The sequence below is a fragment of the Siphateles boraxobius genome, unplaced genomic scaffold (genome assembly GCF_051911475.1).
Source record: "Siphateles boraxobius isolate OS27281-9 unplaced genomic scaffold, OSU_SipBor_1 6, whole genome shotgun sequence".
Taxonomy (NCBI): domain Eukaryota; kingdom Metazoa; phylum Chordata; class Actinopteri; order Cypriniformes; family Leuciscidae; genus Siphateles; species Siphateles boraxobius.
The window spans coordinates 11,193,384-11,207,340 of NW_027509186.1; positions in this window are offsets into that span (position 1 = coordinate 11,193,384).

Here is a 13,957-nt window from a genome sequence, read left to right on the forward strand (position 1 = left end):
AACTCAAATATCATTGCAATCATGTTTATTGTCTTCAAAACATCTTTATCTGCATGTTACAGCGATCTCTGTCAGCTACTTTCTGTATCAGTGACGTCCTGGAATGTCACATGACTATGGGTCTTCTTCGTGATCCATATATGGACTGTTATTGTGCATATAGCGCCCTCAGGCTATTGGTATGAATTGAAAACACAGCACATCTCAGTAAGAAGCGATCATAATGATTACATCGACGCATTTGGGTATAAATTCAACAAATATTATTCCTGTCTATAGAAATATGATGTGAATCTATGAGAATATATCAATATTTCTCCAAGTCTGCACATTTTTGAGCTAAAGCCCTGAGGGACGATGTTTTGCGAATCGCTGTCATGACGACAGCTTGGAGTGTTTTTTATGAATGGACCAGCTGACGCTCATAATTCATATTAAAGGTATCGACTCATTTTTCCATTTCATAACTCCTGACACAAATTAAGACATAACTGTCACTATAAGTTTCTCAGAATACAATAGTGGTCAAATACTGAATCTTGAGTATTATATCTTTTTAATGATGTATAGTTTGTCAAGGTATAACATTAAATCTGATAGTAAATTTGAACTAAATAAAAAAAAACCGCTTCAGTGCGCCGACGCTCTGGAAACGGTTAACAGGTTAACAAACACAAGGCCTCCTCAAAAAGAGTTTCTAAGAACCCAGTGATTCTGAATGGCAAAATCCAGAATCCAAAGCTGGCACCAAAAGGCACCCAGCATTGCCACAATGCAAGAGCCTTCAACAAAGAGTTTCTAGCCAGCAGAGGGCAGAACCGTCACCATGGCCATAGACCCAGACACAAGACCAACCGCTGGGAGGAGCCATGGAAAAGGACATCCTCACCCAGTAAACACCACGGGACGTCCCACAGCAGTCTACAACAACATCCTCCTCCACACCTTTCAAACAGGTGTCAAACAGAGGCTGCACATAGAAAGCTGGACACACCTGATCTGAGTTACAAGAGCTGCTAGCACTAGCACAAGAGCTCCTTGAACAGAACTCACCTGACAAATACTGGGACGAACAAACCTCTGACTCTTACCCAACACAACTCAGGCAAGCTCAAGTCAGCACTGCTGCCAGAGCAGAGTAACACTGCAGACTTCAGACGCCTGGTGACTGGGTGCAGAACCATCAGACGCCTGGTGACTGGGTGCAGAACCAAGGGCGAACAACCACCTGCTGCCCTTTTTGCTACCAGTACTAGGTCAGTCTGAAACTCTCTCCACGCTACACAACACCACCACTCCCTGCAGTCACAAGCAACCACCTGCCTCAGGCGACAGGTGACATGCTGTCAAGGCACCTGCTGCCTCAGCACCTGCTGCAGAGACCTGGACTTGGCTATTGTCTACATCACCCACCGTGGAACAACCATCAATCCAGGAGACACAAACCGGAAGCGTGTCTGATCATTCTGCACCTTTGACGTCGCTCGTTGTTGTCTATAGCACGGACAACATCGTTCGAAAGGGGGGAGTTGTAGCGTCTTGACCAATCACACACACAAATTATTCATTTTACCTAATGAATAGTCCGGCAAACTCACTCTCCCAACAAAGACCAGTGTAACTTCCCCCGAAACTAACATCCCAATGAAGCTAACACCACTGGCAGAACTCAGAGTCCTGTTACATAGATAAGGATTTTACGACCTCTAAAAGGGAATTCCTGAGAGATGTGACACTCACTTAATTCTCCTGAGAAAGAGAAATAAACCCTGTTAATCCTATATATTATATATATATATATATATAAATGGTAAATGAGTATGTATATATATACAGTGTATATATATATATAACCACTTGAGAAATGTATAACATGTATCTAATTTTCACATCTCATGATTTTCCTTCTGATGTTGTTTTGGCCTATGTTTTCTTGTAAACTCTAATGGGTTAATGTTTCAGACTTTGCATACTATGGTTAGCCAAAATCATATGGCATATTTGGTCTCTATAACTTGGTACTTTGAAGATCGAAATGACTGTGTACATGATATGTCAATAACAACAACATATTATTATTATTACAAGAATCTTTCAGTTTCTTCATTGGCTAACACCCCTCGAACGGGCACATGCAAATGAGCACCCTTGAAACAAAGAGCCATTGATTGATTATTATTATTGCATAGAGCTAATTCGCTACATAGGGTTCGGTCTCTCAACCGAGGTTGTTCAGACCATCCTAAACTTTAGAGCTCCCTCCAACTTTGTTCCCTTTAAATTGGCGACTATTCACTTTATGGTGCAGAAAGTGCAGTTGGACCCAGTTAACTTCCCAGTGGCTTCAGTGCTGGATTCCTTCTAGGCCGTTTCTCTGCCGGCCTTTCCCTGTCCAAGCTTAAGGTCTATGTGCCTGCCATAGCTGCCTTCCACGCACCGTTAAGCGAGGGACCATTGAGGAAACACCACTTGGTTATCCATTTGCTTCGTGGTGTGCTGAGGATGAGGCATGCGGCTCATGCCAGGGTTCCGACTTGGGACCTGGTTGTGGTTCTGGAAGGGTTATCCTGGCACCCTTCATACTCATTAAGGTCTGTTCCGGAGAAGTTCCTTACTCTAAAGGTAGCTTTCCCCAAAGTGTTGTCATTCGATGCAGCGTGAGTTTCCTCAAAAGGGAACGTTTCAGGTTACAAATGTAACCATTGTTCCCTGAGAATGGAACGACACGCTGCGTCCCTTTGCCACACCTCCTGAATGCCTAAGAGAGACTTAAAGAAAACTCTCTGAAAGCTGACGCTATTGTGTTCTGGCTTACCTTTGTAGAATTTGATCTGTTGACCAACAAAATTGTTACTTGGTTTGAAAGTGATTGCTGCGTGAGCTGCTTCCTACATCTCTATACTACTGGCCATAGACAACTGCCACTTGAAACTGAGTGAAGATGTCGATGGACAATTATTCTTTTTACAAATATGTAAAAGTTCAAAGTTAAAAAAAGCTTAATTAATTAGTGTGGAAAGGGGGGCGTGGTTTAGTGGAGTCTGTAGCGAGAGCGAGGGCGGAGCCGAGCAGTGAGTAAGTGGGTCAAGTGCAAAATGAGGAACACCTGTTTCTGATTGCAGTGATTGGCGTGGGGAGACTGTTTAAAAGCCGGCTGGTCTGAGAGAGCGGAGAGAGAGAGAAGGACTGTGGACTCGTACACCACCCTTGACTGGAGAAAAGGAAACTTGCTGGACTCAGTTATTTATAAGTGGAAAGAGTATATTGTGAACGTTGCTATAGAGTTTTCTATGGTGAAGGCGCACCTCGCGCACATTATCGTTCTATATTTAAAAAGTAAATAAAGTGTACGAGTTCCAGTCAAGCCGACCCTTCCATCACACCCACATTGAACCACGCTACACTGGTGTCGAAACCCGGGATGGAAGAAGAGGCCGCCGCCAGACAGTCCCCGACCCCACTTGCGGATATCATCCACGCGCTCGCGGGACTACACCAACAACAACATCAAGCGCTGCTGGCCATGGAGGAACAACAGGAACGTCGTTTCGAGACGCTCCTTCGGGCCCAGCAGCAGGACCTCGAGCTGTTCCGGAGCTGGATGGACCGGGAGGTTCGGCCCGTTCCATCATCGCCAGCTACGACCTCGGCCCCACCTGTGCCTCTCAGCAAAATGGGTCTGGAAGATGACCCAGAGGCTTTTCTGGACCTCTTTGAGAGGTCGGCCGAGGCCTGGGGCTGGCCGGCCGCGGACTGGCCAATGCGGTTGATACCTTTGCTCTCCGGAGAGGCTCAGGTCGCCGCACAACAGCTGCCAGTCCGGAATCTCCTGGTCTATAAAGACCTCAGACGCGCTATTCTACAGCGGGCCGATAGCGGTTCCGGTCCCTGGAGTTGGGGGAATCCGGCCGACCCTTCGTCTTCGCGCAACAGCTCCGGGACGCGTGCCGCAGGTGGTTGATGGCCGAAGACCGCGACGTCGAGGGAATCATCGATCAAGTGGTACTGGAGCAGTTTGTGGCGCGGCTTCCTCGGAAGACCGCGCAGTGGGTCCAGTGCCACCGCCCGACGTCGCTGTACCAGGCCATCCAACTGGCGGAGGACGAAATGGTGGCGTGCCCAGGGGTCGGCGAGCCCTTACCAGCGGCTTCTCTCTCTCTCTCTCCTCCCTCTTTGTTTCCTCGCCCTATCCCTTCTCCCAGGTCCAGAGGGGGGTTCGTACCCAGGCCGGCGCCCCGATGGAGGACCCGTCCGGTGTTAGAGCCTGTCCCGGCTCCCAGAGCGCCGACTAAGGAAACATCCTCCGCCCCTGGATCCTCTCCCTCTCTCGTGCCCATGCTCTCCGCACGCCAGACCCTTGACCCACCAAAGGCCCGGGCCGGCCTGTTGGCGTTGCGGGGACCCTGGGCATTTTGTCGAACGGTGTCCTGTGATGGAGGTGGGGACACTGATCAGGGTCCCTGACACACCACAGGCTGCCCCTGATCAAGCCGGGCTGTACCAGATACCAGTAAGTATAAAGGGGGGTACCTATCAGGCTTTGGTGGATTCAGGTTGTAACCAGACCTCTATTCATCAAAATCTGATTCAATCCGGGGTATTGGATAAAAGCCGCATGGTTAAGGTACGGTGTGTGCACGGGGAGGTGGTAGAATATCCGGTAACACTTTAGAATACGGTTCCTTCGTTAATGAATAACTACACAAGAACCAATGAGTAACACAATATTAACAATCTAGTAACTATTATTAACTAACAAGAAACTCGGATTAACGAACTAGTAAGTAATAGCGCACAGATGAAAGTGGTAGTTCACTATTAACTAATCAATAACTACTATTTTTTTATGCTTCCCAGAGAACTACTGAAAAAGTTTATTAACAATCTAGTAACTACTATTAACCAAAAATAAACTCTGATTAACAAATTAGGAAGTAATAGTGCACAGATGAAAGTGGTACTTCAATAACTACTATATTCTTTTATGCTTCCCAGAGAACTACTGAAAATTTTCATAATTCATACAAAACTAATCAATAACCAATGCAGGGTAAATGACTAGCACTACATTAACATTTGAACTGCTACCGTAAACGAATACACAAGGTTGTTTAAATTATCAATATGTAAGCTGTTAATAATTGGCCTATGTTGTCTATTTATCGACTGAATAATTTTAAAGAAATGGATTTTTAAATGCAGTTGTCGGGACTCGGGACGTTACTTGTCCTGTGGCCAATTTTCTGGCATTCCTTTGGACTGGCATTGAATCACTAGAGTCACGGTGACGACTGGAACATATTGAGTCATCAGCCATCTAAGTACCATATAGAGTGAATTTATTATTTAACTTACCTCACAAAAAAATGTGTTTTTATGTATGTCTCCTAGCATATATATATATATATATATATATATATATATATATATATATATATATATATACATATATGTGTGTGTGTGTGTGTGTGTGTGTGTGTGTGTGTGTGTGTGTGTGTGTGTGTGTGTCTTGTGAGTGAGAAGATTCTACACTTTATTGGCTTTTCATTAGTAACTACTGTAATAATCATGGGAACAAACTAGTAATGACTCAAGTGTTACTACATAGTTCTATGGGAATTACTAATTATTTGGATCCGTATTCTAAAGTGAAGATCATGGTAACTAACTAGTAATGACTCAAGTGTTACTATACTTCTAAAGAAATTTTCTAAAAGTATACTAAAGTTCACCAAAAATCTCAAACGCTTGAAATGACTTTTGTGTTTGGTTGCACAAATCATGACTAGATCATCTAGTAACACTTGAGTCATTACTAGTTAGTTCCCATGATCTTCACTTTAGAATACAGATCCAAATAATTAGTAATTCCCATAAAAGTATGAAGTATGACTTTGAGTTTCTTTTTGGTTAATAGTAGTTACTAGATTGTTAATAAACTTTTTCAGTAGTTCTCTGGGAAGCATTAAAAAAATAGTAGTTATTGATTAGTTAATAGTGAACTACCACTTTCATCTGTGCGCTATTACTTACTAGTTCGTTAATCAGAGTTTCTTGTTAGTTAATAATAGTTACTAGATTGTTAATATTGTGTTACTTATTGGTTCTTGTGTAGTTATTCATTAACGAAGGAACCGTATTCTAAAGTGTTACCGAATATCCCTTAATGCCAGTCATTATCCAATTTCGGGGCCAAAAGCATAGCGTGGAGGTGGCCGTTACTACGCACCTCCGGCACCCGCTAATTTTGGGGACCAATTGGCCAGGATTCAAAGCATTATTGGGACATTTGTGTGCGGGTGCCACTGGGGGAAAAAGGAGGCGGGGGAAGAGAGCGTCATTCAGGTAGGAGAGGTTGTACCGGGACCATCGGAACCTGTACCAGAGGGACGGAGTGCTATTGAAAGAACGTCTCTTTCAGAGCGCGATGAATTTCCTCAAAATTTTTGAGACGCTCAAAAATGCGTTCGATCAGGTCCGTACAATCGACGGACAACCTTTCCATCCAGATCGGTCTCTCTCATATCCTTATCGCAATCATAAAAGATAAGTTGTTTCGGGTTACCCAGGACCCTCAATCAAAGCAAGATACAACTCAAATATTAGTTCCGAAAAGCTGCCGTGAAATGCTTTTCCAGGCGGCTCACTGTAATCCGATGGCTGGGCATTTAGCGCAGGCAGCTACACTGAATCGTTTAATGACCCGATTTTTTTGGCCGGGCATTCACGAGAATGTGAGCAAGTGGTGCGCGTCTTGTAGTGAATGTCAGTTGGTGAACCCACCGGCCAATACAAAAGCACCATTGTGCCCCCTTCCTTTAATAGAGGTCCCCTTCGAAAGAATTGGCATGGACCTCATCGGGCCATTAGAACGATCTGCACGGGGATATCCAGAAGCAGTGCCGCTTCGCAATATTTCCGCGAAAACCGTGGCGAGCGCGCTGTTTTCTTTAATATCCCGGGTCGGAATCCCTAAAGAGATTCTCACCAATCAAGGCACGCCGTTTATGTCACGGATAATTCACGAACTTTACGAATTATTGGGCATTAAATCTATTCACACCAGCGTTTATCACCCACAAACAGACGGACTGGTGGAACGCTTTAATCGCACGTTGAAATCCTTGATTCGTAAGTTCGTTCAAGAAGACGAGCTTCTTTATGGGCGTCAGCCCCGCGGGGTGCTAGACGTGCTTAGAGAAACTTGGGAGGACGGACCTTTGAATAGTAAAAATTAAATTCAATATGTCATGGACCTGAGAACAAAACTCCACACCTTGGGGCGGCTTTCTATGGAGAATTTGTTACAGGCCCAGGACAAACAAAGTCGGCTGTACAACAGGGGGGCTAGACTACGTGAATTTACACCGGGAGATAAAGTACTTGTATTACTTCCCACATCCAGTTCAAAATTACTCGCGAAGTGGCAAGGACCCTTTGAGGTCACACGGCGAGTCAGGGATCTCAACTATGAGGTTATTCGTACAGACAGGGGAGGAGCACATCAGGTTTACCACCTCAATCTCCTTAAAAAATGGAATGAGGCGGAATCAGTGATGTTGGCAACGGTAGTGAGTGGGGAGGAGGATCTTGGTCCAGAAGCGAATTCAAAATCTCAATCTCTCGCTCTGGTATATCGCTCACTGATATACGTAATTTACAAACGGAGTTTGCTGATGTTTTCTCGCCCCTGCCCGGCCGAACCGACCTCATTCAGCACCACGTTGAGACCGAGCCGGGTGTAGTAGTGCGCAGCCGGCCATATCGCTTACCTGAACATAAAAAGAAAATAGTTCCGGATGAATTGAAGGCTATGCTGGACATGGGGGTAATAGAAGAATCCAACAGTGACTGGACAAGCCTGATAGTTTTGGTACCTAAACCTGATGGCTCAGTCCGGTTCTGTGTGGATTATTGCAAGGTGAATGCTGTGTCGAAATTCGACGCATATCCAATACCTCGGGTTGACGAATTGCTTGATCGGCTCGGCACTGCTCGATTTTATTCGACACTGGATTTAACGAAGGGATATTGGCAGATCCCCTTAACTCCAATGTCTAAAGAAAAAAACGCCCTCACAACGCCGTTTGGATTATACCAATTTGTCACTCTTCCTTTCGGCTTGTTCGGGGCTCCGGCGACCTTTCAGCACCTGATGGATAGAATTCTCCGGCCGCCTGCTGCATATGCCGCTGCTTACTTGGATGATATTATCATCTTTAGTAATGACTGGCAGCGTCATATGCAGCATTTGCGGGCTGTCCTCGGGACGCTGCGAGGGGCCGGGCTCACGGCCAACCCAAAGAAGTGTGTGGTTGGGCGTGTGGAGGTTAGGTATCTGGGCTTCCACTTGGGTCATGGACAGGTGTGTCCCCAAATTGATAAGACGGCAGCAGTTGCGACCTGTCCGAGAGACCTAAGACCAAAAAGGAGGTTAGGCAGTTCCTGGGGCAAGCGGGATATTATAGAAGGTTTATGCCTAATTATTCGGACCTCGCTAGCCCGCTGACTGACCTAACTAAAAAGGAAGCACCAGATACCGTCCAGTGGACAGAGCAGTGTCAGCGGGCCTTTACCCAGATAAAGGCTGCTCTATGTGGCGGACCGCTCTTACAGGCTCCTAACTTTTACTCTCCCTTTCATCCTACAGACTGACACCTCGGACAGGGGGCTGGGGAGACTGTTTAAAAGCCGGCTGGTCTGAGAGAGCGGAGAGAGGGAGAAGGACTGTGGACTCGTACACCACCCGTGACTGGAGAAAAGGAAACTTGCTGGACTGAGTTATTTATAACTGGAAAGAGGATATTGTGAACGTTGCTATAGAGTTTTCTATGGTGAAGGCGCACCTCGCGAACATTATCGTTCTATATTTAAAAAGTAAATAAAGTGTACGAGTTCCAGTCAAGCCGACCCTTTTCTTCTTCCATCACACCCACATTGAACTACACTACAATTAGCTAATCTCAAGAAATAATATAAACATCTGGAAATGCATTTCGTTCCTTTAACGTTATAATTTTTAGGTATATTATATTATGGTTCAGATTAATGAATGATTGTGATTAGTAAATATCACTAATTATGCATGTTCAGAACACTGCTAGTTAGTATTTCAGGCAAGTTAAAACATTTCACAGTTTCAGCATATACTGCAAAACTGTATTTTGTCATGCTGCACACAAGAACACCTGATACAGGTCAATCTTAGTAGCTCAATAGCCCCATCCTAAATTTCAGAATTACACTCACCTAATCAGGACAAATAGACTATTTTTTCCCCTCAATTTATGCTAGGCAATTTATAAACTGAAATACAGTCTTTGTTAGGTTAGTTATTCCCAGAGGCTTGCCGGAGGTATGAGTTGTAAGTGATTTTGGAGGCTATAATTAATTCAGAGCACGTACAAAACCCAGAGAGAATCTATCCATTAGCACAAAGCTAATTTTACCTCATCAATATGAGAGGAGAGAAGCATATTTACAATTTAATAAAGTTTCTTTAATGTTTTTTTGTGGTTCCTTGGTTTGTATCTGTCTTTAAAACAGACATGAACAGATATGAAAAATATCAAGCTGGCAGCAAGAGATTTGTGTTTTAGACTGTGTCTGATTGCTCGAAACAATGATTCAGCTGTCCCATGGCCTTAGATACATGTCAGTCCAGAATTTCATTGCTAAAGTTCTATTTTAAGGATTTTTTTCAATGCTTGTTTACAACAGTGGCATCTTGAAGTTAAAAGGAAACATCCTTTGTGTTTTCAGATCCAAATAATTGAACAAGGAGTTAGCATTGCACACAACTTTTTAACTTTGGTCTAAGAATTTTTCAGGCAAAATCAAAATATCCAAGGTGCCATATTCAGAACAATGTTCCCTTTCTTTTTTATCATCATTGAGTAAACTGAAATCTCTGAGTATGAGATTAATAATGGTAAGTTACTGTACATATTTACAAACCTACTGTATATTTTGATCATGCACAATGTTAAGGCAAAATATATCAGTACAATATTGCTTATCAACTGATATTTGTTTAAATATCTGTATCATTTCATATTGTACATGCTTATCTTTCATATATACCTTTGCCATCATCACTTAAACTTAATCTGTGAATGTAATCTTCAGCAAATATGTCACAATCTCAACCTGTGTTCATGTCTTGTGTGAGGACTTGTGTGTTATTTCCTTTTGCCATGTTTTGTAGTTTTTCATGTTGATTAGTCCCCCAGGTGTATCTTGTTAAGTTCCCTTGGTTACCCTCAAGTGTTCCCATGTCAATCAACCACACCCCCTTGTTACCTTGTTAGCCTGTGTATAAATAGCCCTTGTGTTTCTCTTGTGGTTTGTCAGTCATTGTTTGCTGTATCATGTTCCTGTCCTGAGTTTCTTTGTTTGCCCTGTATTACTTGTTTGTATTGTTATTAAAGCAGTGCTTGCCTCTGGATTCTCTCTCCACTTCATCCCTGCCTCTCTGTTACAAAATCTCAATATGAATATCCATTTTTCTTACTGTTGGGTAACATGGGGGAAGATGCCCCCCTTAAGAACAATGCGGTTTTACTTTTAAAACATATTTAGATGCAAGTTTAGCTCGTGAAGGATAATGATGATGCATCAGCCAATGTGTTATTATCGGAAATAAATAGAAACATTTGCTAATATGGTTGTTATAAAACAAAATGTAAAATTACTCAAAGTGGCTATCCTACCCCACTACTGGGGTAAGTTGGCCACCTACCTGGGGTAAGAAAGCTGTGGCAAGCAGTGCAAGCAACAGTAACAGGAGAAGATATCACACCGTGTTTGTTGAATGTTTCGGGCTTACCACAGCTGTTTGATGGGCTTGTAAACGCTGGAGCGTAAGGCAAAGCGTTTTTAAAACAGCAGGAGTGTAACGAGGCGCTGATTGTCTATTTGACGCTGAAGTGCTGAGCTCTCTGCGTTTTTTAACAGTCGCCAAGAGTTGAAGAATCTTCAACTTTGGCTTAAACAGCACTCATCACTGTCACTTTTTACCAAGCCGTCCAATCACATTGGAGGAGGAGCGGGACAAATACCACACCAACCAACCGCCACATTCTGCTTGTACAACGTCAACAGATGAAAACAACAAGCATAATAATGGAAGAAACTAATTTAAAACAAGAGCCAGAGCAAATACTTTGCACTGTATTGGCATTTTTTATATAGAAACAACACAGAAACAATCTGAATGAGATACTAGTAAAACTTTCGCAGATATTCCTGATCATAGCAAGCAAAGCGTCTCAACCATAGACTGTAAAAAACGATGGATGATGCCCCTTCACTCTCTTCCATTGGTGAATAGTGAAGCCGCCAGTGTCGCGATATGTCGATGACATCTTGGGACCTGCGTCTGCGCAGTAGTGATCTCGGGACCTGCATCTGCGCAGTAGTGATCTCGGGACCTGCATCTGCGCAGTAGTGATCTCGGGACCTGTGTTTGCGCAGTAATGATCTCGGGACCTGAGTCTGCGCAGTAGTGATCTCGTCCAATATCTCGTCCAGTGATCTGCCCATATAACGCAGTAGTGATCTTGGGACCTGCGTCTGCGCAGTAGTGAGCAGGAAGTAAAGCTGCAAAATTATGGCCCCGCCTTCACTCTCACAGAATCAATCGCAAACACACGGCCCTGCACTTTTTCCCGCATATGCCAGATTGGTTAGCAGTTAACACAATCTACTGCAGAACAACCCATTATGTCAGTGTGAAATAATTAGTTATGGAAATTTAGATATTAAATTTAAAGCTCCAATCTCCTCAGTCCTCCGAAGATCCCGCAAAAAGTCTGTTGGTGCTTCAGTGACTACTTCGCTCAGAGAACCTGTCAATCACAGCGGTTACACTTTATTTCGATAGTCCACTTTAGACATTCTACTGACTACAGTATAAGTAACTTTTCAACTACATGTCAAGTAACTGTAATTAGAGTATTAGTAGGCTGTAGTAGACTGTCAGTAGACTGTTAGGTTATGGTTCGGTGTTAGGGTTCAGGTTAGGAGAATAAGTTGACTTGTAGTTGCCAAGTTACTTATAGTCAGTAGAATATCTGTTGCTGGATCAACAAAATAAAGTGTTAGCAGATATTAAGCAGACAGTCTATTAATACTCTAATGAGAGTTAGTTGACATATAGCTGCAAAGTTACTTATAGTTAGTAGATCGTCTAAACTGGACTATCGAAATAAAGTGTTACCATGACAGCTGTCAATCATGACGTCACACCAGAGTTTTTATAGCATCAAGTAACTAACTAAAAACAAACTTATTTTAAAAACATACACTTGAACTTTCATCAGTGTGATAAAAACTACAGCAAATGACAGAAACCATCTTTGAAAAAAAAGATATTTGAAGTGTAATTTAATTGTTTACTTTGTCTCATGTCCAATTAAATGACATGGAGAGGGTGGGGTTTATGATCTATACTAGGACCATTCAGCTGGGGGTGATCAAGATGCTTTGGCTTCACTTTTCAGGGCTTGTGCGGCACGCTTGGTCTCAACTGAAAAAAACGCTGCTTTGCCAAAACGCTCTCAAGCACCCACAGCTTGTAAAGTGTTACCATTTCATATAAATCCAAACAGTCGTGCTTAAAGATGGCCATCTTTAAATATCTACACAGAGGCCATAGCATTGAAATCAGACACATGTATATTGTATACATAAATTCTCACACTTAATTTGCTTGATGAATAGCTATATAATGAAAATAACAAAATATGTATTTCAGTGATGATAAAGAAAGGACTGAAATTGGATGCATTTCTGATTTGTTAATATGTTTGATATCAATTTGCTTTCTCACGTCACTAGCTTTAAATATAAAACTTTGCTGCATAACGAATGGATAAAAGCGACCAGCTGGACATAAACTAATGCAAATAGATGGTAACAATAATGACATTAAACATTTGGGTTAAGCTGTTAGTCTTGATGACGGAAACCTTCTGCAATTAGTCAGTCTGCAGTTGCAAAGTCAAATGTTAGCCTTGATGACTGTCTGAAAACATTTGTGAAGAAATTACATTATGCACTTACATCATGCACCTGTCTACTTCATAGAATTCCTGACGGCCCGTTTTCTGACAGTCATGAAGTGTTTTGCATAGCCAGCCTTTTGACTAGTGTAACTCAGAAAACAAATCAGAATACAGTTTTGCTCATTCTTATCTGGTGTCCTTGGCAAGCTTGGCAAACTTTGGCAAATCCAGGGTGTAAGTCTCTTAATGTTGGTGTGACCTTGAATAAACATGGAATTGTTTGGCAGATGTGTTTTAAATACTTGATAATATCAGAGACATTCTGAAAGGCTCTTTGCAAAGCCATTGTTCCCATTTATCAGTCTCTCTCTCTTTAACGCTCACTTATCTGAGGAGATTTATGGTTATTTTATACCACTATAAGTAACCAGAAATGTGGAACATGTCAAATCACAGTCCTATTCATCTTAGCAGATCCTTCAAATGATACATAGAGATATACCTTTCCTTTCCTTTTATTTCACATCGAGTTTCAGTTTTTGTGTTTGGTTCTATCACTGCAATTCACTGGGAAAAGATTATTCCAAGATATAAAAAGAGCTGTTTCTGGCCCGAAATTCATTAACCCTCGCAAAGAATAATGATGCGTGGGTGCTGGGTGACATGTTGAAAAGACAAGAATGGAGCTGTGGCATAGCGGTTAACATACTGTATGTGTCACATGCCATGAAGGTGAATGAGTTTTCAGGCTCGTGTCATTTCCTGTCATCACGGTAGACTCCTATCAATAAAAGTGTCAAAAGGCCAAAAACTAAAGTGAGTTATTCTATAGAAACGCAGAGATGGAAAGTCCAGGTTCAGAAAGTAAAAGTCCTCCTCAGTAGTTAATTCCAATCACCTGGATTTGCTAATTAGCAGTTTTTCAGCCAGTAGGTAGAACTAATTAGTGA